The following is a 24,035-nucleotide window of genomic DNA, read 5'->3' on the forward strand; positions in this document are numbered from 1 at the left end:
ATTCCTTTTCTCCCTTGACAGCTTCCATAGCACCTTCGGACACGATGAGAGTTTGTCCTCAGGGAGGAGGCTTCTGTATCATTTCCAGTTCAATCCCTGCAAATTTTGTGTCTAAAGTATGCAGTGTCTTCAGCAATAGGGTCTTACACTCAAGTTCTGGTAGGTGATCAAGGGTCTATGTTACTTTATTAGTGTCTTAGATCTGCTCTTACCAACAAGTTGAAGGGAAGTTTCCCATGGCTGGCTTCTTTGTTTTATTGCTTTTTGTTTGTTTTACATAATAATGGTTGTTGGGGAGAGCATTATCATCCCATGTGGCATATTTCTATTTAAACTGTGTGTGTTTGTGTTTAAGTAAACTTTTAAAATGTTTTATATGGTTTTTTCAAACATCTTTAGTGTTATTTATCTCTCTTTCCTACCTTTCTTTCTGTATTACCCTTACTCCTTCACAATTAAAGCCCCTCCCTGTTTTCTCCTTTCCCTCTTCATAGAACTAGTATTCTATTATACCCCACACCTAGAGCTCTTATCCCCTACTCCCACCATGTTCCTTTTCTACTTTTCTTGCTTCTTCAGTTACTTCAGGTTATATATCTAAATCTAAAGATTTGGAACAAGGATCCACAAATAAGAGAGAACATGTGACATTGCTCTTTCAGAGTGGGGGTTACCTCAGTATATTTTCCAGATCCCTTTCTTTTCCTGAGTCTTTCATGATTTCAGTTTTCTTTATAGCTGAATAGGATTCCACTGTATATGTACCACATTTTCAGTATCTGTTCATCAGTTAAAGATCATTTATGTAGTTTCCATATCCTAACTATTGTAAATAGAGTGATAATGAACATAGCTGCATAGGAGGAAATCAAGTTCTTAGGATATAAAATTTTTAGTTTTATGAGGTCTTATTTTTCAATTATTGACTTTAATTCCTAAGAAAATACAGTTCTTTTAATAAAGTTATTTACTATACATTTATCTTGTAAGGTACTGCCTATGTTTTCTTCTATTGGTTTTAGTGTTTCAGGTTTCCCATTAAGGTCTCTGATCTATTTGGAGTTGATTTTATGCAGGATGGTAGACATGGCTTTAATTTCACTCTTCTACATATGAACATTCAATTTTCCCAATATCATTTGTTGAAAATGGTGTTTCCTTCCTCCAGTGTATATTTTTAACATCTTTGCCATATCCGAGGATTCTAATTACATTCACTCATGTTTGAGTGTTCTATTATGTTCCGTGGGTCTACATGTCTGTTTTGGTTTTTTTTTTTTTTGCCATCACAATGCTTTTTTCTTTATTACTATAGCTCTGTATATAGCTTGAAATCTGATATGGTAATCCCTCCAACATTGGTCCTTTTGCTCAGGATTGCTTTGGCTATGCAGGGGCCTTTATTGCTTCCGTATGAATATTAGGATTTTTAAAATTCCTTTCATGTATTTTATTTTTCATATTTGCTTTGTGGTTTAATTCCTCTACTTTATCTTCAAATCTGTATATTCTATTTTCTACTTGATTGATTCCTGCAAAGCATTCTTCTGAGTTTTCTACTTGGGTTATTAATGTTTTTCAACTTCATCTTCATTTCAGCTTGAATTTTCTTCAGCATTTCTGTCTCTTTTTGAATGCAGTTTTAAAATCCTGATTTTTTTTTCATTTCCTGGTGTTCATTTAGTTCAGTGGTTCTCAACCATTCTAATGCTGTGGCCCCTTAATATAGTTCCTCCTGTTTTGGTGACCCTCCAACCATAAAATTATTTCATTGCTACTTCATAACTGTTTGCTACTGTTATGAATCATATTATAAATATCTGATATGCAAAATATCTGATTTGCAACCCCTAAAGATTGCAACCACAGGTTGAGGACCTGACCTAGGTAATTCTCATTGAGTCATATTTCTACAGGACTGGTGAATATAAGGAGGAGAATACTATCTTGTTCTTTTATAGTATGTGTGTGCTTGCTTGCACACATGTTGATCTGGGTTTGTGGACTTCTTTCATTGATTATGGGTCTGATGTGAGATTCTAGACTGACTCTGTTATATGGAAGTTTGATTTGATTTTGCTGTTGCCCAAGCTTGTATGACTTAAAATCTAGTATGAAGAGTTAGTAGATTAGTCCTGTGGCCACTTGGTACTCATTGTTGATTGGTGTTGTAGGAGTTATTTCAGTTCAGTAATGAAGAAAGCATGCAAATGTGACTCCCAGTTTGATCTGCCTCAGCTAATGCACAATCTGTGCTATCTGATATAGGCTTGGGAGTGTGAAGAAAGTTTGGGTGGGAATCTGGGACATTCACCAGACTGAGCTGGTACACAGTATGTGTGACCAGGGATAGGTCTGGAATGGGGAAACAGCTCAGGGAAGGAATATGGCAGTGCATTTTAAAATCCAAATCAGTTAATTTTGTGTGTGTGTTCTAACTTTGTACCTTAAACCTTACTGCTTGTGCATTGATGGGGAAGCATTTATTAGTGGCAAGAACAGAGGCTGATAGATGACCCTATTAGACTTCATATAGCTTGAAGATATGTTTTTGGCCCATAGTATTCTGGCAACCAGTGTTGAATTTAGTTTTTGTGGTGACCACCATAAAGTGCCTCTAAAATGTCTAACCAAAAAGAGTGTAGCTGACCAAGTGCCCAACTTCTGCATTCTTTAATCCATTATTATTTTCCTGCCAAGGCCACCGTTTCCATGGATGGCTCCCAAGTACTGAATGAGCAAGGCAAGAATACTAATGAAGACCATTCCATGGAGACCTAGATTCTTCTAATGGCCATTTTTGGCTTGAAGATTCTCCAACAATTTTGCTGAAACTATACAACTGCATTGCAGTCTAAAACCTTGCTTACATCTCCTTCAGAAATTAGCTCTGCATCATGGTATGATGGCTGTCCCAGTTTTTAAACTCTCTCTGCATATTCTTTCACATGATTTACTCCAATAACTTTCTTGCATGTGTATATTTCTATTTTGGCATCTTTTGTTTTGTTTCATTTTGAGACCATGTCTATATATACCTGGCTGTTCCAGAACTTGCCATTTAAACTAGGCTAACTTCAAACTCACAGAGCTCTGCCTGTCTCAACCTCCTGAGTACTGGAATTAAAGGTGTACATTACAATGCCTGGCTTGACATCTTGTATTTTAGAAGATTTAAATCAATGTAGCTGTCAGCATTACAATTGTGGAAGTTTTATATGTAAACTCTGTGTATCTCATATCTGGCTCTTCTCTAATGATTATTTTCAAACAAGCTTGGTCTTGCTGGATCATCTCTGCCCCCTTCTCGCAACAAAAATTGTTGTTTATACTTTACTTACTTCCTTACCTCAATTAGGAATTGAATTATGAGAACTTGATGTAAATGAATTGTAGCCAGAGATCGCTTGTTCATTTCCCAGCCACCCAGATCCTAATAATCACACAGAAACTGTATTGCAATACTGTTTGGCCTATTAGCTCTGGCTTCTTATTAACTAGCTCTTACATCTTAAATTAACTCATTTCTATTAATCTGTGTAGCACCACGAGGCTGTGGCTACCAGTAAGGTTCTGGCAGGCATCTTTCTCATTTGGCAGCTACATGGCATCCTCCTAAATCCACCTACCCTCTATCCCTGTTTGGATTTCACACCTGGTTTTGCTCTGCTAAGCCATTGACCAAAACAGCTTTATTCATTATCCAATAAAAGCAACATATATACAGAAGGGCATCCCACATCATCTCTCCTTTTCTGTCTAAATAAAAAGAAAGGTTTTAAGTTTAACATAGTAAAATTACATATACAAAACAGTTATTAAACAAGAATTATAGTTACAATATTTAGTCCATTTACATTTTGCAAATTAAGGAAAATACTCTTATCATCTATCCTGTCTTTGTGAGTCTAAAGTTTCATATCTAATTTATCTTTTATCATAACTAAGGAAAACTATAACTGTCTTCAATTCTTCAGAGGCCCCAAAAGGATATGTATTATTACCTAAGTAAACAGGAAGTGTATTGTAAGCAACTTCCAAAGTTCTAGAATTGACAGAGACATCATGCTGCCTGGACTGTCAGCCAATGTTCTTCTGCAATGTTGGGGTATCCATCTATAGCCTACAGCCCCATAGTATCTTCTGTGTCCTGCAGAATGTCTGGCAGACTCTTTCATGAAGTAGGAACCCTGAAGGACTGTTTCACTTTCTTTAGGCAACTTCAGCAGTCATGTTTTTGTGGGTCCTGCATGTTCAGTTCATACAGCATATCATCAAGTAATACAGGCAAGTGCAATTTCTTGCCCAAATGACTAACAAACTCTATAAGGAGCTTCTTCAATGCCCATCATCCTCTTGAAGTAGATTAGTATGCCAGAAGCAGACATGTCTCCCTGTTGAGAAAAGTCTAAATTCTTAAAATATTTTGAATGCCATTTTCCATAGGTCTTTGAAGCATTGAAGATTATCTAACTGAAATATATCTCTTTATATCTAGGAAACCTAACATGACTGGAAATTTGATTATTATAAATGATTATGAATCTGTAATTTTTAATTATACATTACATTTTTAAATGAATTGTATAAACATAATACCCTAAACAAGAGTAGAAGTATATATACACAGTGTAACAAAATCTACCTTAAATTTGTATCAATAGACCAAGATCCATACCAATGCAAGTATTCATCTCTATATCATTCCCCCCCCCATTTTGGAAAATGACTATGACCATTAAACATTTATAACCAACCATTTTAAAATGAAAATAAACATTTATAAACAATTATTTTGAGAATTTGGATGTAGTTTTCTCCAAGGTGCTTCCTGCTGTCTGTTGGGCAGAGTAGTTTTAGGGTTCATGGAGACCTTTCAGGGGTCTTGTTCCATCAAACCACATTAGCCTGGAAGGAATCCACAGATTGTTGTCTTCTGTGGAAACAAAAGCAGAACCTCTTTTCCAAAGTAACATATCCTTAGACTCAAAATTTGAAGTCAAGATACCTTTAATATATATATATTTGGTTTAGCTTAGCAGCCCCCAGAATCAAATATCTATCTACAGTCAAAAATTCAAAAGAAATACCATAATATACATAATCCGGGCTCTTTGTGTATTTTCCATATTTATGTGGCTTTTTAAAAACTCTATTTCTTGTTTTTTATTTTTTAATTTTCAGTTTTTTGAGATAGCATATCTCTGTTTATCTCTTTGGCTGTCCTGGATCTTACTCTGTAGACCAGGCTGTCTTTGAACTCACAGTGATCTGCCTGCCTCTGTCTCCCAAGTACTGGATTAAAGGTATGTACCACCACACCCTAGTACTCTCTTTTCTTTTTTTAGGACTTTCTCTATCCTTTTTCTTTTCTCTTACAAACCTACGTATATTTTTTTAAAACACTGCAAACCATTTATAGGTGTTTAAAATGTAAATCTGTCTTTACTGTATATCTCTATCTTTTTCTGAGCACATGAATCTTTAATTTGCTAAGTGATATGGCTAGGAATAAATTTTGAAGTAGTTTGGTGCTGCCGGGAGCAGATGTGTCTCACTGTCATGAAAAGTCCTGAATTTTTAAAACATTTAAATGTTATATTCTGAAGGTCTCTGAAAGACTTGAAGACTACCTAAATAACTGAAATATATCTCTATATATCTAGAAACCTAACTAACATGACTACAATCTTGACTATTATAGATGAGTATCTATTAACCTATATTTCTTAATTATACATTTTAAAATGAACCATACAATCACAATACCTTAATCAAGAGGAGAAATATAGATATAACAAAATTGACCTTAAATTTGTATCAATAAACCAAGATCCATACCAATGCAAAGTATCCATCCCTATACTTTAAATGTAAAGAAACAATTATAAACAATATTTGGGAATATGGGTGTAGTTTTTTTTTCCATACTGCTTCCTGCTGATTGGGGGCACTGTTAATCAGGTCTTTTATGGTATATCCTGTGTGCTAGGTTCATCTCAGTCAGCAGTTGGGTGAACTAATTTTTTGAGGGTGTTCATGGCAATCTTTCAGGGGGACGTGGTCTATCAAACCATATTTGTCTAGAGTATTCCACAGGTTCTCACCTGTGGAAACAAAAGAAGAACTTCTTTTCCAAAGCAACTTATTCTTAGGCCCAAATTCTGAAGTCAAGATACCTTTATAATATACATGGTGTTTTAGCCTAGCAGCCCATACAATGAAATGTCTCTCTGTACTTAATCCAGACTTTCTGTGAATTTTCCATCTTTATGTGACTTATTTGTCTTTACTCCTTTTAATCAATCCATGACTATCTGTACTCTGTCTCTTTAAAGACTTTACCCTTTTTTAAGCATTAACTTTATTTTATGACTCTCTATACTCCTTTTCTTCTATCTTTCAAGCCTAAGTACATTTATCAACACTATGACTCATTTAGAATTCTTTTATGTCTGAATCTATCCTATTGTGAATCTGTAATTCTTTACTGGCCAGGAGCACTTTTGCTTTGTGCTTTTAAAATGCTAAGTGCTTAAGAATCTAAGCTGCAACATTACTAGGTCAAATAAGGTACCACCTGCTTGCCCCGCCCAGTCCAGGATGGCAGAGCTGCTCACACCTCTGAGAGCCAAACACACTGCCCCAGTTCCAGGCACACAGCCATTCCATGTTGCCATTAAGAAAGCTGCAGCAGTCTGCTCACAAGCCCCATTCAAATGGTCTGTCTCCTCAAAGAGCCAGAGGTTGCAGTGGCAGCATAGCCCAGAAAGCCTGCATTTCAAAACAGCATGGCCTCCCCCCCCCCCAGCTACTGTTGCTGGGTCAGGAAAATCTCTCCAAAAAGGAGCTGTGGCACACTGCCAGCAAACAGCAAGAAGCTGTGTTTAAACTCTGTATTTTTTTTCCATCTAGAATTCCTTTTCAAGCCCTCTCAGGTTTTACGTGGATTTAGTTGTCCACATGGGCACCAATCTGTAAGAGGAGGCCTGCTTGTTTGTCCCGGGCACCCAGCTAGCTTAGCCCCCAAATAACCACACAGAAACTGTATTAATGAAATCACTGCTTGGCCCATTATCTCCAGCTTCTTATTGGCTAACTCTTATATTAATTTAACCCATTTCTATTAATCTGTGTATCGCCACGTGGCAGGGGCTTACCGGGTAAAATTCCCAGCGTCTGCTTCTGGTGGCTCCATAGCATCTCTCTCTCACACTCTGCCCTTCTTCCTCCCAGCATGACATTTAGTTTTCGCACCTACCTAAGTTTTGCCCTGTCAATGAGCCAAGGCAGTTTCTTTATTCATTAACCAATGAAAGCTGCACATAGAAGAAGGAACTCCCACACGGTGCCATCTCTGGGACTGCTGGGTGGGAGCTGTGCTCACCACCTCAACTCTGGGAAACACTATATATAACAGAAACCTTTTTATTTTTTGTCTGAGTGAAAGCTAAATTTGTCATGCAGCATGTTGTGTGGTCTGGAAATGTCTCTGTATATGACAGGAGGAATCCACCATGTCCTCCTGTTTGTGCACACCTGGCAGACACCATCAGGTTGGTTTCCCAGGCAGGGAGTGCTGAGCTGCTGAGAGGCTCTCAGCTACTTTCCTCCTAACCCTGAGCAGGCATATAAACACCCAGATCCAATGTGGGTGGCGGCCACATGGGCTAGCCCCAAATGTAGAGGCACCATTATGTAAATGGAGACTGCTCGTTCATTTCCTGGCCATCCAGACCCAAATAATCACACAGCAACTATATTAATTACAACACTGTTTGACCAATAAGTCAGGCATATTTCTAGCTAGCTCTTACATCTTGAATTAACCTATTTCTATGAATCTGTGTATTACCATGAGGCTGTTGCCTACCAGTAAGGTTTTGGCAGACATCTTTCTCCTTTGGCAGCTACATGGCATCTCCTGACTTCACGTACTCTCTCTATCTATGTTTGGATTTCCCACCTGGCTTTACTTTGTGAAACCATTGGCCTAAACAGTTTTATTAATTATCCAATAAAAGCAACACATATACAGAAGGAAATCGCACATCAATGAACATTCCCTTAGTTCATATAACCCAATGCATTACTTGGTAATTATTACTAGATACTGGTAACTTTGAAGAAAATGACATCATCTTTGCTCTCCTTGGATTTTGTTTTGTTGCAAAAAACAAGCAATTAACCACAATAATTTGAATTAATACATATATAATTATGTTTTAGAGTGCATTCTCAGAAAAAAAGTAAAAGTGATCCTTGAGGAAGTATTCGGGATATTATAGATCCTCTTCTTCTCCCTGTATCCACCAATTACATTGATGGTTTCATTCAGTGACTTTTAATAATAATGGACAACTCCCAAATTTGTATCTCTAGCTCATGTTTATTTCTTGATCTCAAAATTCATATAACTAGCTGCCTCTCTGATATTTACACTTATAAATCAAGGATATATCTCAAATTTAACATTCCTGTAAAATCCTCATCTTTTTCTGCAAAGCTATATTTTCCTTATATTGGTTAATAACAATTCTACTCTCTCAGTTTATCAGTCCAATCAACTTGGATCATTATTTCTCATTTTCCCAATTATATATCTAATTAATCATCAAATCATATTGTCTGTACCTTCAAAAGTGTACAGATTTGGTTTCCTTTTCATCATATATGCTACTACCACCCTAGTCTATATTACTATTTTTTCTGCATTTCTGCTGCAACAGCAATATTGCATTAACCTACAAATAAATCTCTCTCCTTTCCTTAGCCATTTTATAGTTTCTTAATACAGCAACCAAAACAGTCCATGTAAAATTCATCAACCTGTTAACTTATTTTCCTAAAAAAATAAAAACAAACAAAAACAACCTAAAATGGTCTTCCTTTTCTGTCACAATAACAATTGTATTTTTTTAATCTAATCTGGACCAACCAGCCCCCTTTCTGACTTCTCTATTCTTATTGAACCTTTGCTACTCTTGGTCCCAACAAATGATCAGAACTTAGAGCCTTTGCACTGGTTGTCATCTAAAACTTGCTTTACCTCAGATATCCTCATTATTAACTTTTCTTTTGATCCTCTTTTTCTCCTAGTTGTCATCCTTCTTAGTGAGTTCTACCCTGACCAAGATAGTTAAAAGTCCAACTCCAGTGAAAATGGTTTCCTGTAGAAAAGATTGGCCTTGGACTTACAAGGTAGTCAAGGATGATTTTGAATTCCTGATCCCCTTTACTACCTTCTCACTAATGGGTAAACATATGCTAGCATACCCAGATTTGTCTTGCTCTTTTATTACCTTTTAATTACTATATAATTCATATATTCTACTTATTTTTATCTACTTTCTTTTTAGCAGGTATGTCCAACCCATGGCCCATGGACCACATATGCCCTGGGATAGCTGGGAATACAGACCAAACACAAAATCATAAACTCACTTAAATGCTGGATGTTTTTTCTCACATATAGATTCTAGCTTCAAATTTTTAGATTTGTGTGGTTTAAGTTGGATTGTTTGTAGCTATCAGGAAGTAAGAAAAGAGCCATGAGACAGAAGTAAAAAGGAGGTCTTAGGAGAATGGATAGTAAAACATGGTGATATTAAAGCAGTTGAACAAGATTACTAGGCATGAAAGGTTTAAATGCTATGGCAGTTAAAAGGACAAAGTGGGATGGAGGATTAACTGAAACTAAGGATGAATGAAAAAGTCATATCAAAAACTATATTTTATAAGCTGACTATAAAATATACTTTGTAGTCAGAGGCCGCTCGTTTGTTCCCACAAACACCCAGACCTGAAATTATCACACAGAAATCTATATTATTTGCAATACTATTTTCCCAATAGTTTAAGCATATTTTTAGCTAGCTCTTATATTCTAAACTAACCCATCTCCATTAATCTGTGCATCACCAAAAGGTTGTGGCCTATGAGCAACATTTTAGCATGCTCTGGCAGGGGCATCTGTCTCCTGTGGTGGCTACATGGCTTCTCCCCAACTCTGCCTATGCTTTCTCTACATCTCTGGATTTTTCTGTCTGACTTTACTCTGGTAAGCCATTGGTCAAAAGCAGCATTATTTATTAACCAATAAAAGCAACACATAAGACAGAAGGACTTCCTACACCAATAATTTCAAAACAAATTTGAACAGAGATACCTTGCATGAGTAGACAATGCTACTCCCAGAAACCGTGGTTATTAATGAAAATTTCAGTGTCAGGTACAAAACGCTTCCTTGTGAGTTACTGGTCAAAACAATACAGGCTACTGTTGTCACTCTTCATTACCCACTAGAACTAGATTTTAAGACAATATCGCTGAAGGAACCATACACTTACATATGTTATAGGACATAATTAAACTGGATACTTCTACTGGGTAGTTTTCATAGTGACAGAAGATGCCATTCACACTGCTGAGGGAAATACTTAGCAGTTTTATCCAGATGTGGACACTGTATTTTACAATACTGACCTGCCAGACAAGAATTGTACACTGGTGCAATAATGATGATGGAGACAACTGACTGCTTTCTGAGTGGAGTCGAGACCTCCTCCACAGAAGGGAATACATGTCTGGTGCTGTAAAACTAGTTAAAATCCTATAGCAAGGAAAGTCACAAACCCTAGGAAAAACCTACTACAAATGTTTTACTTAATAGGACATGTTCTGAAACTTCCTTCTGAGTACTTATATTTATACCCATAGACAAGTATTGTTCTCAGCCTGTTAGAACAGCTTCTTTTGTTAGTGGGCAACAGTTAATGCAGAGACTCAAAACTAATCAAAGTGCTAAGAATAATTGATTATTAAATATTCAGCCCTAAACAAACATCTATATCTCTAAGCCCCAGAGAACTTCATTTAAGAGGAGGCAGAAAGATTGTAAGAGTCAAAGGATGGAAAGAAGTGCTATGAAACACTGTCTTCTGGATATGATGCTACCATTGCAATCATGAAAATATAGTAGTCATGGCTCTCTGAATAAGGTATGCACCAAAAAAAGGAGAGACATGAAAGCAGGATAACTAGTTGAGATGAAGAAGGAATTCAGCAGGAGTGGCAAGGAACAAGAAAGAATGATAAGGGATGAATGTCATAATATTATACTGTATACCTAGATGAAATTGCCAAAATTTTAAATAAAAAAATTATGAATTATTTTCATTTTTTGTAACAATTGCATGGGTTTTAGGCATAAACTTTATAGATGACTAATTATTATATAATAATATAATAAATTTATATTTGTTTTATTCACTGATATATAGCAAGTGTTGGATGGAAACAATGCTGGATACTAGTTATGTACCTAGTAAGTGTTAAAATTAATAGACTAATTAATTTTTATATATTTATTTTAAAATTTAATTTAATTTCAATTATATATAAAATACAAAATTATACATATTTAATGAAGTACTATGTGATATTTAAATAAATACTTAAATTGTATAATCAACCTAGTAAAGAATATTTTCTCAAATAATTAGTTAATGAGACTGTTAGGAAAGATTTGTCAGTAAATTGGTGTTTAATCTGAAACCTGGAGGATAAGTAGAAAGAATGAAGGAGAAAGATCAAGGTAGGTACAGTATATGTATATGATAGTCTTGAACTGGGTCCAACTTTGTGAACTCTTCAGTGACATTGAAAATGGTTAAGCTAAACCTGTATCTTCTCTCAAGGATCTAACTAAAAATGGCAAAAGAAAATCGAGGAAATTGTTGTTGAATAAATTGAAAAATCAGTATTAAGTGTATGCACAGAAAGGCCTGTAAAGACACTGAGTGGGCAGTTATTCTTCCTAAGAGAGCTGGGAATGTGTTATAAATATGGTGACATTTAAGCTAGTTCTTAGGCAGGAAAGTGACATGACATAAGTGTTTTAAGAAGATTAATCTGGCAATAATATAGAAAATGGATTGGAATGTGGATGGACTGGAGGCAGAGAAACCATCTAGTCTATGGCAGTAGTCCAGGTATGAGGTGATGAAGGTATCTATAAAAATGGAAAGAGAAGGGCAACTCTGAAAGACATTTGGAAGAAAAAATTGACAGGAGTTAAATGGTTTCTTGGCTTAATGCCTTTCAGAGATAATGGTTCTTCTTTCATAATAACCATGAAAAGATCCCGATTGACCTATGCTGTAATTGTCTACCCTGACTAGAATTTCTAGTTATGGCTATTTTCCAAAAATTTCTGTTATTGTATTGATACTTATTGGACCTTAATTTACATTAAGATAATGTTAATCCCCCAAAGTTAAGAAGTTCTCAAAAGTAATTTTGAATATGAAATAGCAAATCATTTTGTTAAAATAAAAAAGAATAAATTTATAGGATTGTGTTGAAAGTTTATAATAATCTCAAAGTTCCATGTCTGTGTGGATATGTGTGTGTGCAAAAGCAAAAGGATATAAAATAACGATAAATATAAGTGACATGTACCAAAATGATTGGTATTTGAAAGAATAAAATTCCAAGTTAACCTCATGATTATAGAAATAATATTTTAAAACAGCAAGAAATACTCTATGATCTTAGAAGAATCATGGTGTATTAAAATGGGTAACTTAACTCATATGATGCTATTAAGCTACTCTCATTGATCAAAGAAATTAAGTAACAATGCTATATGACTAGATTTCTGTAAACGTATTACCAAAGTTAACAAAGAAAAAGTAGGAATCTTCAGTCTATTAACCAAGTGAGCTGAGTATCACTTAAGTTAAATTTTAGGACATATTTTCAATTAAAAATTGCAAGGGTATCAATTTAAACCTCATTTTTATTTGTGACAAGTTTACTACAGATTGTTTATGGCAATGTGGCATAATACATATGTAAACTTATATGTTTATATAATGAATATGTAAATATAATTTTATTAACATTTCTTTCATGATAACCCTTGAGGCAACAGAATATAGGTTATATAATTAATATAATTGTGTGTTAATAAATGATATTCAGATCATGCTAATTAATAGTCTATAGACAAAACAAGAATTTGTTGATGACCTGTTAGAATCCTTACCTTGGCTTGACCAGTCAGTATTTTTATTTATTTATTTATTTTATTCTTTTTTAATTAAAATTTCCACCTCCTCCCCGTTTCCCATTTCCCTCCCCCTCCTCCCACGCATTGCCCCCTTCCCCCATTCCCCTCCCCCTCTCCCCACTCCTCTCCCCCTCCCCCCACTCCATTCCCCCTTCCTCTCCATGCTAAAGAGCAGTCCAAATTCCCTGCCCTGCGGGAAGTCCAAGGTCCTCCCACTTGTATCTAGGTCTAGGAAGGTGAGCATCCAAACAGGCTAGGCTCCCACAAAGCTACTTCATATATTAGGATCGAAGCATAGTGCCATTGTCCTTGGCTTCTCATCAGCCTTCATTGTCCGCCATGTTCAGAGAGTCCGTTTCATCCCATGCTTATTCAGTCCCAGTCCAGCTGGCCTTGGTGGGCTCCCAACAGATCAGATCCACTGTCACAGTGGGTGGGTGCACCCTCATGGTCCTGACTTCCTTGCTCATGTTCTCCCTCCTTCTGCTCCTCATTTGGACCTTAAGAGCTCAGTCCGTTGCTCCAAATTGGGTCTCTGTCTCTATCTCCATCCATCCCCAGATGAAGGTTCCGCAAGTTCCTAGTTTTTGCCCGGCAATCTTGTCTACTTCCCTTATTCAGGCAGATGACTATGCGTTTTTGTTTGGGTTCACCTTTTTATTTGGCTTCTCTAGGATCAGAAATTATATGCTCAATGTCCTTTATTTATGGCTAGAAACCAATTATGAGTGAGTACATCCCATGTTTCTCTTTTTGGGTCTGGGATACCTCACTCAGGATAGTGTTTTCTATTTCCATCCATTTGCATGCAAAATTCAAGAAGTCATTGTTTTTTACAGCTGAGTAGTACTCTAATATGTATATATTCCACACTTCTTCTGTTGAGAATTCTCTGTTCAGTTCGTGCCCCATTTTTTAATTGGGTGAATTAGCATTTTAATGTCTAGTTTCTTTAGTTCTTTATATATTTTGGAGATCAGACCTTTGTCTGTTGCAGGGTTGGTGAACATCTTCTCCCAGTCAGTGGGTTGCCTTTTGGCTTAGAGAGCATCCTTTGCTTTACAGAAGCTTCTCAGTTTCAAGAGGTCCCATTTATTCAATGTTGTCCTTAATGTCTGTGCTGCTGGGGATATACATAGGAAGTGATCTCCTGTGCACATATGTTGTAGAGTACTTCCCACTTTCTCTTCTATCAGGTTCAGTGTGTTCAGACTGATATTGAGGTCTTTAATCCATTTGGACTTGAGTTTTGTGCATGGCGATAGATATGGATCTATTTTCATTCTTCTACAGGTTGACAACCAGTTCTGCCAGCACCATTTGTTGAAGATGCTTTGTTTCTTCCATTGAATACTTTTAGCTCCTTTATCAAAAATCAGGTGCTCATAGGTTTGTGGATTAAAATCAGGGTCTTCTACTCGATTCCATTGATCGACTTCTCTGTTTTTATGCCAATGCCAAGCTGTTTTCAATACTGAAGCTCTGTAATAGAGTTTGAAGTCAGGGATGGTAATGCCTCCAGATGATCCTTTATTATATAAGATTGTTTTGGCTATCCTGGGTTTTTTGTTTTTCCATATAAAGTTGATTAATGTCCTCTCAAGATCAGTGAAGAATTTTGATGGGATTTTAATGGGGATTGCATTGAATGTATAAATTGCCCTTGGTAGAATTGCCATTTTTACTATGTTGATCCTCCCAATCCAAGAGCAAGGGAGATGCTTCCATTTTCTGGTATCCTCCTCAATTTCTTTCTTCAAAGACTTAAAGTTGTTGTCGAACAGATCTTTCACTTCCTTGGTCAGAGTAACCTCAAAATATTTTATGCTATTTGTGGCTATCGTGAAAGGTGATGCTTCTCTGATTTCCCTCTCTGCTTCCTTATCCTTTGTGTATAGGAGGGCAACTGATTTTTTGGAATTGATCTTGTATCCTGCCACGCTACTAAAGGTGTTTATCAGCTGTAGGAGTTCTTTGGTGGAGTTTTTGGGGTCGCTTATGTACACTATCATATCATCTGCAAATAATGAAAGTTTAACTTCTTCCTTTCCAATTTGAATCCCTTTGATCCCCTTATGTTGTCTTATTGCTATCGCTAGAATTTCAAGCACTATATTGAAGAGGTATGGAGAGAGTGGACAGCCTTGTCGTGTTCCTGATTTTAGTGGGATGGCTTTGAGTTTCTCTCCATTTAATTTGATGTTAGCTGTCATCTTGCTATAAATAGCTTTTATTATAGTTAGGTATGACCCTTGTATCCCTAATCTCTCTAAGACCTTTATCGTAAAGGGATGTTGAATTTTGTCAAATGCTTTTTCAGCATCTAATGAAATGATCATATGGTTTTTTCTTTCAGTTTATTTATATGATGGATTACATTGATAGATTTACATCTGTTGAACCAGCCCTGCATCCCTGGGATGAAGCCTACTTGATCATAATGGATAATTTTTCTAATGTGTTCTTGGATTCGGTTTGCCAGTATTTTCGCATCGATGTTCATGAGTGAGATTGGCTTGCAGTTCTCTTTCTTGGTTGGGTCTTTGTGTGGTTTTGGTATCAGAGTAACTGCAGCTTCATTAAAGGAATTTGGCAATGATTTCTCTGTTTCTATATTGTGAAATACATTAAGGAGTATAGGTATTAGCTCTTCTTGGAAGTTCTGGTAGAATTCTGCATTGAAGCCGTCTGGACCTGGGCTTTTTTTGGTAGGGAGGTTTTTTATAACCATTTCTAATTCTTTGTGACTAACAGGTCTATTTAGGTTGTTCACCTGGTTCTGGTTTAACTTTGGTATGTGGTACTTATCTAAAAAAGTGTCCATTTCTTTTACATTCCAGTTTTGTGGCATACAGGCTTTTGTAGTAAGATCTCTTGATTCTCTGAATTTCCTCTGTGTCTGTGGTTATGTCTCCCTTTTCGTTTCTGATCGTGTTAATTTGTGTATTTTCTCTCCACCGTTTGATTAGTTTGGATAGAGGTTTATCAATCTTGTTGATTTTCTCCAAGAACCAGCTTTTTGTTTCATTGATTCTTTGGATTGTTTTCTGTGTTTTTATTTTGTTGATTTCAGCCCTCAGTTTGATTATTTCCAGTCTTCTACCCCTTCTAGGTGAATCTGCTTCTTTTTTTTTCTAGAGCTTTCAGGTGGGCTGTTAAGTCCCCAATGTATGCTTTCTCCGTTTTCTTTAAGTGGGCACTTAGTGCTATGAACTTTCCTCATAGCACTGCTTTCATAGTGTCCCATAAGTTTGAGTATGTTGAGTCTGTGTTTTCATTGAATTCAAGAAAGACTTTAATTTCTTTCTTTATTTCTTCCTTCATCCAGGTGTGGTTCAGTAGTTGACTGTCCAGTTTCCATGAGTTTGTCGGCTTTCTGGGGGTAGCATTGTTGTTGAATTCTAACTTTTTAATCCATGGTGATCTGATAAGACACAGGTGGTTACTAATTTTTTGTAACTGTGTAAGTTTGCTTTGTTTCCAAGTATGTGGTCAATTTTAGAGAAGGTTCCATGAGCTGCAGAGAAGAAGGTATATTCTTTCCTATTTGGGTGGAATGTTCTATAGATGTCTGTTAAGTCCATTTGATTCATTACCTCCCTTAATCCTCTTATTTCTCTGTTAGGTTTCTGTCTGCTTGACCTGTCCATTGGTGAGAGAGGAGTGTTGAAATCTCCTACTATTAGTGTGTGTGGTTTGATGACTGCCTTGAGTTTTAGTAATGTTTCTTTTACATAAGTGGGTGCTTTTATATTAGGGGCATAGATATTCAGGATTGAGACTTCATCCTGATGAATTGTTCCTGTTATGAGTAAAAAATGTCCCTCTCCATCTCTTCTGATTGATTTTAGTTTGAAGTCAACTTTGTTAGAAATTAGTATGGCCACACCTGCTTGTTTCTTAGGTCCGTTTGCTTGATAAACCTTTTCCCAGCCCTTTACTCTGAGTAGATGTCTCTCTTTGTGGTTGAGGTGTGTTTCTTGTAAACAATAGAATGTTGGATCCTGTTTTCGTATCCAATCTCTTAGCCTGTGCCTCTTTATAGGTGAGTTGAGTCCATTGATATTAAGTGATATTAATGACCAGTGATTGTTAACTCTGGTCATTTTTTCTTTCTTTCTTTTTTTTGGTAGTAGAGTTTGTGTGTTTCCCTTCTTCGAGTTGTGCTGGTGAAGGGTCATTAGATGTCTGAGTTATTGTGGGCATTGTTGGACTCCTTGTGTTGTGATTTTCCTTCAATTACTTTCTGTACGGCTGGATTTGTGACTACATATTGTTAAAATTTGTTTTTATCCTGGAAAATTTTGTTTTCTCCATTTATAGTGAACGAAAGCTTGGCTGGGTATAGTAGTCTGGGCTTGCAACCATGGTTTCTTAGTTTCTGCAGTACATCTATCCAGGACCTTCTGGCTTTCATGGTTTCCATAGAGAAGTCAGGTGTAAGTCTGATAGGTTTACCTTTATATGTAACTTGACCTTTTTCCTTTGCAGCTCTTAATATTTTTTCTTTATTCTGTATGTTTTGTGTTTTGATTATTATATGGTGAGGAGATTTTTTTTTTTCTTTTGATCGAGTCTATTCGGTGTTCTGTATGCTTCTTGAACCTTCAAAGGAATATCTTTCTTAAGGTTGGGAAAGTTTTCTTCTATAATTTTATTAAATATATTTTCTGGACCATTGAGCTGTACTTCTTCTCCTTCTTCTATCTCTATTATTCTTATGTTTGGTCTTTTTATTGTGTCCCAGATTTCCTGAATGTTTTGTGATGAGAATTTATTGGTTTTGCTGTTTTCTTTGATCAGTGTGTTTATTTTCTCTATGGTATCTTCAGTGTCTGAGATTCTTTCTTCTATCTCTTGTAATCTGTTGGTAGTACTTGTCTCTGTAGTTCCTGTTCGTTTACCCAGATTTTCCATCTCCATCCTTCCCTCGGTTTGTGTTTTCTTCATTACTTCCATTTCATTCTTCAAGTCTTGAACCGTTTCCCTTACCTGTTTGATTGCTTTTTCTTTTTTCTCTTGGTTTTCTTTGGTACCTTTGAGAGATTTATTCATTTCCTCTATCTTTTTGTTTGTAATCTCTAATTGATTATGGCAGTTTTTCACCTCCTGTTTAAGGTCCTCTATTATTTTCATATAATTCACTTTTGAGTCTAATTCTTCTGGAATAGGGTGTACAATTCCTCTTATTTCGGGATTCCTGGATTCTGGTGATGTCATGTTGCCTTTCAGGTTGTTGGAGGAATTCTTGCATTGGCGCCTGCCCATCTTTTCCAGTCCAGATGGAACTCCTCAGCACCTAAACAGAGACGCCTGGTAGCCCAATGAGCCAGGGACACAAGGAAGAATGTGGCATGCAGGGCGGGGTCCAGAAGAGCACAGCAGACCCTTCAGCCTGAGTTGAAGGTGCCCGCGCTCCCTTGCCGGGGGACCTTGAGGCCTGCCCGGTAGGCAGGCACTCACTGCTCTGGGTGGGTAGCCTTAGTGTAGGAGCAGGAAAATTGTTCTTGAGCAGAGGACCTAGCAGACAGCAGGTCAGGCTTGGGGGGAGGGGAGCTGGGGGGCTGGGTCGTATGTAAGAAAAGGGGCCCTGCAGCAGGAGCTGGGGGTGGGGGTGTTTGTGCTCTCTTCCGGGGACAGTCTGCCCCTGGATAGCACACACTCACCCGTCCAGATGGAACTTCTCAGCACCTAAACAGGGAAGCCTGGTAGCCCAATGAGTCAGTATTTTTTTTATTACTTTTTAAGGTAAAGATTTAGAGTAAAGAGTCCGTTAAACTGGAAGTCCAGTTCCTGTAGTTTGAATTGTAATTGGTCTTACTAATAAAATCTCAGAGTCAGATATTAGAGGGTGACAGCTGAAAGATCAGAGAAGCAGAGCAGCCAGCCACTAGTTCTTACCTCTACAAAATCCTCAGACTAAATGAGGTATCCTATCTCTTTTAAGACCTCAGACTGAATGCATGGGTGAGAAATCCTGTCTCTACTGATCCTCTGTCTAAATTCAATGAGCTCCTGTCTCCTCCCGCCTTATATTCCTCTATCTGCCAGTCATATCTCTTCCTGTTTTCACCTCCCTAATGTTGAGAGTAAAGGCATGTGACTCCCAAGTACTGGGATTAAAGGTGTGTATCCCCACCACATGGCTCTGTTTCTCTCTGAGGCTGGATCGATCTAGTGTAGCCCAGGGTGGCCTTGAACTCACAGAGACTTGTCTGCCTTTGCCTCCCAAGTGCTGGGATTAAAGGTGTATGCCACCACTGCCTGGCCTCTATGGCTAACTAGTGGCTGATTTCACACTCTGATCCTCAGTCAAGCTATATTTGTTAGAGCACAAATAAAATATCATCAGAAATTCCTATAAACCTATTAATTACTAGAAACAGTGTTAGGTGATTGAGTACAGAAACGAATGCGGGGCTGAGGAAATGGATCAATAAATAAGGTGCTTGCTATACAAGCATAAGAACCTGAATTCAATTCCCACCACCCATATTAAAGATTAACATGACTATAACCCCAGTGCTGAGGAGACAGAAACAGGACTTACAAGGGCTCACTGGACAGCCAGTCTAGACAATCAGTGAGCTCCAGATTAGTGAGTGGGAGACCTTGTCTCAAAAAGTAATGTGGCAAGTGATCGAGGAAGACACCCAAGCATCCACACAGACTTTGATTGTAAGAAAACAGGGTTTGGGGTACTTGGGAGAGGTTAGGGGGAGAAAAGCAGAAAAGAAATTATATAATTGTAATTGCAAAAAAGTATTTTTAAAAGAAAGGCTATAGCATATTTTGGAGTAGCTAAATAGGCATAATGAGATAATTAGGAAGATGTGAGGTTTAAAGGTAGCCCTGGGCTATATAGTAGATGATAATATAAAATATAAGAACATTGAATCTTATCCTAAAAGGCCTAATGATCCCTTCAAAGGAATCTATTTTATTTTAGTTTATACTTCCTACATGCATCTGTTCAAATATATCTATTTTAGTTTAGTTTATACTTCCTACATACACTATACAAAATAAGAAGGAAAGAGTGGGTAATAGATCAGTTTCATCCTTTTTGAGTGAGAAATCATGATGACCCTGGACTAGTATTATGACAAGTAGTGATATAATTAGGGTTCAGAATCATTTAATGGGTAAAAGTTCTCATGACTGGATAATTGACTTTGAAGAAGAAATTTTTAAAAAGAATGTGCCAGGTTTGAGACATTGATCTCTGGCATATACGGCTGATTGAATTGAATTGTAATTTACATGAGGAAGAATTCTATGGTGATGCCAGTTTATATGTAGGGGAGATTATTAAAAGTTATTTCATGAGTATATGAATATTTATTTCATTTACTGATGTAGTTCCAGTACCTGTATGTTCCTAGCACCCAACATGTCTAAAGTTTTGATATATTTAAAATAAATGTCCTGAATTGACAGGAGAGAAAATGGTACAAAAAAAATGGTACAGAAACAATTACTTGAAGAGGTAAGTGGCTACATTATCACGATATTGTCAAGGATCCAAGGATACTGGATTACACATTATATTAACATTTGAGTACAGTGCATCATTTCATATGCAAAGGAAACATGTACCTCATGTTCTGAATTTTATTTCAAGTCTTTTATTAGTTGCTTCCAGTCTTAATTTCTTTGGTTCTGATGAATTCCTAATGTGAATTCTTTCACCAAAGAGACTAGAACATGGTAGATGAAGGCTCCATGCAGGCACCAGCTTAACTTTTCAACATTCAATGAGCTGTGTCATTGTCCTCAGCACTAGGGCCCTGCTGTCAGTTCTTGGAGAGTGATGCTCTATCCTAGCATAAGCCTGGGTTGTTTAGATATCTTTATGGGACTCTCTTGGCTGACAGCTCAATTAAATGCAACCTAGTCCAACCACTGAAAACTTGCCTGTCCATAAAAATGGCCAGTTCAGATCCCGGATCCTCCATTACTAGGAGTCCTCACTGGGATAAACCTCAAAGATTGCAAACTTCATATCTGATAGAAGTCCAATATCCAAAATATATACAAGGAACTAGATAACAAAAACCCAAACAATCCAATTTTAAAAATGGGTACATATCTAAACAGAATTCTCAATTGAGAAATCTCAAATGGATGAGAAACACTTAAATTTTCAATACCCTTAGCCATCAGTGAAATGCAAATCAATACTACTCTGAGATTGCATCTTAACACCTGTTAGAATAGCTAGGATCAATAAGTTACACAAGTGACAACTCATACTGGTGAGGATGTGGAGTAAAGGGAAAACTCCTCCACTCCTAATGGGAGTAAAAAGTTATACAGCCACTTTGGAAATCAATATGGCAGTTCCTTAGAAAATCGGGACTTAATCTACCTCAAGACCCAGATATACCACTCTTGGGCATATACCCAAAGGATGCTCAATCATACCACAAGGACACTTGGTCAACTATGTTCATTGCAGCTTTATTCATAATAGCCAGAAATGAAAAAAAAAACCTAGAGGTTCATCTCTCTTTCTTGTAGTCAACTATGCCATCCTATTTGTGAAAGTGAGATCTAATTATACAAGTGAGATCTTTTTTTTTTTTGAAAGATGATTTTGTTAAAGTCATTGCATTTGGTCATTTTATTGCTACAGCACAAGGCCATTCAACTGTAACACTTCTCAATTCTGATTATAAAGATTGTCTCATTCTGCTCATACATTTCAAGTTTAAATGTAAGCATAAACATTCATCAAAAATCCAGAGTACTTGGAGTGTTTTCCTCTATGTGATCACCATAAGGGAGTGTTAAACAGTTTTCAGATGAAAGTAAATGATCTTATCTTAGAAATTACCCCCTGCTTTCCTCACTGGAGATTTGTCTTCCCCCAGAATGCTGGATGGAAAAGGTTCCAGCAGTTCAAGATTTGTTATTTTCCCATTGAAGGTTATTTTAATACAAAAATAATGTAAATATTCAACAGTAGGCGAGTGACTAGTGTATGCTTTCTGGACAAACATGTAGCTCATAGATGCTAATTAAAATGTAAAAAATTGGGAAAATAATTCTTATAGAAAAACAGATAACAGAAAACTGAATTTATGTGATATAAGCATGAGTAAGGAAAATAAAAGCACAATCCCTTATTGTATATTAAATTTGCGCAGTTTGGTTCCTTTCTAAACTATTATGTATCATTTATCTGCTTGGTGATCTTGGCCCTGGCAACACATATATTTTAATACTTGTGAGCTACTAAAATTTATTGGAGTCATATATGGTGACTGCATGCTTGTAGGTTGTAGACTGAGGAAGGAAAGGACTGAGCTTTAGGCCAGCCTGGACGGTGTAGAGACCCAGTGTCCATTAGAAAGGAAACAATCTTCCTGTGGTGGCAGTGATGGTGATAGTGTGTGCTCTGTACTCGCCTGTACAGTCAGGACGGCCATGAGTGCGCAGCACACACTATCGTCCTCTCAGTCAGAACAGAGAAGTACTGGCTTTGTTCTCCTTTTTTCTGTATGTCTGGCTTTCTGACATGAGCGATAGAATTCAGAAAAAAACAAGCAAGCTTGAACTTATAAAAGGGAAAAAATGATTTCCTTAAAATAATAATTCACCAGTATTTGTCCTTAATATGGGAACTTTTACTATTCCTAAAGTTAATATCATAAAATGATATTAATTATAACTTCTATTTTTAGGTAAATCCTCCCACATGTATAAAAGACAACATTAAATCTATCATTGCAAAATTACTAAAGAAAATCAGATTTTCTGTTCTTTGAAACAATACTACTACGTTTTTTTTTTATTCTTTTTTTAAAATTTCCATCTGCTCCCCGTTTCCCATTTCCCTCCCCTCCTCCCAAATATTGCCCCCTCCCCCCACTCCCCTTCCCCTATCCCCACTCCTCTTCTCCCCCCACACCATTCCCCCTCCCTCTCGATACTGAAGAGCAGTCCTTTTAATGGGATTTCAATGTTATTTTGGTGTGCTTGTGACCACTAAGCTTATTTCTTACTATAAAGCTGTCAGCTCCATTGAGCTCTGCAAGATTTCACTGGAAAGCTGGAAGGTGCAGAGAGAATGGGCCTGGTTTAACACTCCCTTATGGTGATCACATAGAGATCTTTTTTTATTATTAAAAATTTCTGCCTCCTCCCCGTCTCCCTTTTCCCTCTCCCTCCCCCAACTCCTCCCCCTCCACTACCCTCCCCTTCCCTATCCAGTCCTAAGGGCAGTTAGGGTTCCTTTCCCTGAGGGAAGTCCAAGGTCCTCCCCCCATCCATCCAGGTCTAGGAAGGTGAGCATCCAAACAGGCTAGGCTCCCACAAAACCAGTACATGCAGTAGGATCAAAACCCAGTGCCAATGTCCTTGGCTTCTCAGCAGCCCTCATTGTCCACCATATTCAGAGAGTCTGGTTTTATCCCATGCTTTTTCAGTCCCAGTCTAGCTGGCCTTGGTGAGCTCCCAATAGATAAGCCCCACCATCTCAGTGGATGGGTGCCCCCCCTCATGGTCTTGACTTCCTTACTCATGTTTTCCCTCCTTCTGTTCCTCATTTGGACCTTGGGAGTTTAGTCCAGTGCTCCAATGTGGGTCTCTGTCTCTTTCTCCATCCTTCGCCAGATGAAGGTTCTATGGTGATATGCAAGATATTCGTCAGTATGGCTATAGGATAGGGCCATTTCTGGCTCTCTCTCCTCAGCTGCCCAAGGACCTAGCTGTGGACATCTCTCTGGACCCCTGGGAACCCCTCTAGAGTCAAAACTCTTGCCAACCCTAAAATGGCTCCCTTAATTAAGATATATACTTCCCTGCTCCCATATCCACCCTTCCTTTATCCCAACCATCAAAAATTCCCCCAAGCCTCCCCATCCTCCCCTTCTCACTTGTCTCTCCCCATCTCCCCTTTCCGCCATCCCACCCCACCCCCCACTTCCCAATTTTTACCCAGCAATTTTGTCTA

The 24,035-nt window shown here is 37.4% G+C and overlaps 1 protein-coding gene across 5 annotated transcripts in view; it reads left to right on the top strand.

The window, feature by feature from the left end:
- Positions 1-24,035, top strand: part of Tmlhe (trimethyllysine hydroxylase, epsilon) — a 206,093-nt gene that overhangs the window by 102,717 nt on the left and 79,341 nt on the right. The gene's annotated exons all lie outside the window — the stretch shown is intronic.

Source organism: Chionomys nivalis, chromosome X (assembly GCF_950005125.1).
Source record: "Chionomys nivalis chromosome X, mChiNiv1.1, whole genome shotgun sequence".
In the NCBI taxonomy this organism is placed as follows: Eukaryota; Metazoa; Chordata; class Mammalia; order Rodentia; family Cricetidae; genus Chionomys; species Chionomys nivalis.